The sequence below is a fragment of the Triticum aestivum genome, chromosome 4D (genome assembly GCF_018294505.1).
Source record: "Triticum aestivum cultivar Chinese Spring chromosome 4D, IWGSC CS RefSeq v2.1, whole genome shotgun sequence".
Taxonomy (NCBI): domain Eukaryota; kingdom Viridiplantae; phylum Streptophyta; class Magnoliopsida; order Poales; family Poaceae; genus Triticum; species Triticum aestivum.
Window position 1 is genome coordinate 436,814,153 of NC_057805.1, and position 3,288 is coordinate 436,817,440.

The following is a 3,288-nucleotide window of genomic DNA, read 5'->3' on the forward strand; positions in this document are numbered from 1 at the left end:
GATCAAAAGGAACCTCGGTGGAAGAACTTTGAAGAAACCGAGATGAAACTACGAAGAACAGGGAAGAAACATGGAACCCTAATGCGAATCTACTGTACGGGGTAGCAAAGATTTATTGGTGCCGATGAGCAGCGGAGGTCACCGCCATTTCTCTGGACCGACTCAGGGTGATGCAGCGGCCGAGGTTGATGAAGACGAGGGGCGCGGCGGCGGCGGCGGAGCTCGGGCTCTGGGGCGTCAGAGGAGGAAGACGATGGATCAAGAAGAGTGATGAAGGCTTATGGGCCGGGCCTATTTATAAGGGACGGCTGGTAAATGGGCGCGGGAAACGAGGAGGCTGAAGACATGATTATCTTGCCGCAGAAACGCCTCGATTCTCGGGATGGTCATTAAGATAAGATCCGTTGGGATATGACAGAATAAAAAATGAATTTGATGGAAGATGACGTCATGGCGGGTTACCAAGAATCCAGAAGATGACGTCACGGCGGGTCATAACCTTCGCACAAGCAGAAGCCGGAAGATTTTCTCTTAAAGGTATTGAAGATTGACATGAACCGGTTCAAATCAATCTGGGGCCTAATGTTGAGGATGTAACCATTAGAGTCACCCGCCCAGGAGGGGACGGGTTATATCATAATGATCATCACGTCAAGCCCGGTACCAAGCTTGAAGATGGCGGTTCAATAATGGGCTTAAGACCCGGAGGCGGCTTAAGGCCCGTAGTGATAAACTGCCGTTATGGCAAGACTTGTAATGTAAGGCAAGGATAGTTAAGAGTCCAAGCCGGACACTGTTATAAGCTGGCTGGGACTCTGAGATTCGCTGGGCGTCAACCTCTCTATATAAAGGGACGACCCGGCGGCGGTTCAGGACAAGTAAGATCAGATCGATAGCCAAGCAGAGCGGTTTAGCTCCTGGTCATCGAAACCCTAAGTAATACCACCTCAACTGGACGTAGGCTTTTACCTTCACCGTAAGGGGCCGAACCAGTATAATCCTCGTGTCCTTTGTCCCGTTTAACCCCTTTAAGCTTCCTAGCTGCGATGGCTCCATGACTAAGTCCTTGCACGAGGACATCTGCCGTGACAATTCCACGACAGCTAGGAAGAAGAACGAGTCCATGAAGAAGATGAAGCCACGAAGACGAACGAATCCTCACGATCGCAACGACACGGGAACTATCGAGAAGAAGCACACAACAAGGTAAACACACCACACATGAACAAGACATGATGCACAACCAAGCAAGATGCATGACAAAGGCTATAAGAAGCTACTCATGGCAAGAGATGATGCATACAAGAACAACACATCAAAGCAAGTTTAAATGAGGCCGGAAACAAGATATAACAATTCCGGTAAGTCCTCATATACAAATTTTGAAATTGGTCCAGATCTGAATAAACCTTATGTTCAACTTGTTAAACAACAAGTTAAGATGCACCAAGATGATTTACACGAAATTCTAGTCAAGTTACATATAAAGTTCATTTAATTCGGAGCTACGGTCTAGAAGATATGAGCAAAACAAGTTAAACATGGCATTGATGCAAAAAGCATTCAAACATCAAGCAAACACCTCAAAACAAGGGCAACAAGGTAGTATGAAACTACATGCAAAACTAAGCAAGTTTCATATAGAGCATGCCCAAAACGGAGCAACGGTGCAACACATACACTCCAAACAAGATATAGCAACAATCTAACCAAAACAGCAACTAGGCATCTAGCAAGCACCAAAACAATATGCTACAGCAACTCAACATGAAAACAAAAGGCATGACGTGATGTACAGGTAAAGCATGACAAAACATGAACAATGAGATACCTCCATAAATCACTAGAACATGCTCAAAAGGACATAGTAAGATTGCAAATAATAACAGATCACAGACTTGGCAGAAATTACTGGACATGGCAGAAATAACATCAGATTGCAAAGTTTGGAGCTATCAAACAACAAGCTATAGGAACACATAATAGCAAAAAAAGGCATGGTCTGAATCTACTAATTGCATAGAACGAAAGTCCCTTACTGATCACGAGCCAAAAAGGCACAGAAGATATGATGGCACCCATATAAACATAGCAAGTTATATGACAAATTCAGACAGTGAAAATAACAGGACATGGCAGAAACAACGATAAGTAGGCATGTTGGTGAGCTTGAACCACTCACCACAGAGCAATACATGGCATGAAAAGGTAACCAACAGTAAGATGGCATAATTATGGAGCAAATCATGGCAAGATCAAGTTCATAGGGTGCATGGATCACTATCAAAACACATGGTAAAAACTGGACTTAATGTTAACAGGCTGACAGCAACATTATTTAGCAAATTGAGAGCAAGTTTGCAACAAGCTACAGCAGGCTATAAATGCAAACAAGGGCATGGATGGATAGAGCATAACATGTATAACAAAACATCCTTAGTGAACATCTCCATATTATGCATAGAACTCATGGTGACAGCAGGTTTCCAAGGCATCACAATGTTACAGCTACAGACTTACCAGAAATCACTAAGTCACAGAAATCAGCAACATCATGGAGGCTACTTTGCATGCTTGTACTAGTCAGCACATAGATCAAAAAAATACAAGACAAGCACCTATGTAAATATGGCATGATCTAGTACAATACTCGTATAGAGATCATGCTCAAAGGATGCACACACAAAATGCAATGAAAATGACAAAACAGCAAGTTCTGTAAACAGACAGCAGTTAACATCATATAGCACTCTTGCAACGATGATTAGGGCATCAAGATTAACTCAAACAAGCATGGCGCAGTGGAACAAAGTGAAGAGCATCTCATGTTGAACATTCTGATATATTATATGCACAAATCGGAGCACCCGTTATGGCATGATGAACAGGGCAACATAATGCAATAATTTCGGGACTTAGAAAATGTACCCCTCTCGGAAAAAGTCAACGGGACGGCGGGATCCGGGACGGGGGCGCGGGCGTCCGTTTGGATCGCGGGGTTGGTGGATCTCATCCACCTTCCCCGGATTCGGCGAGGCTCCGGCGAGGGAGGCGCGGGTCGGTGGGGACGGCGCCCGGCGGCGGCGGTCGCCGGCGGAGGCGGCGACTTCGGGCGCTGGTGGGAGGCGAGGAGGCGGAGGCCACGCAGCGGTGACGGGCGGCGCGGGCGTCAGAGCAAAGGCGGCGGCCGGAAGGCGAGTGGGAGAGTGAAGGAAATATGCCCTAGAGGCAATAATAAAGTTGTTATTTATATTTCCTTATATCATGATAAATATTTATTATTCATGC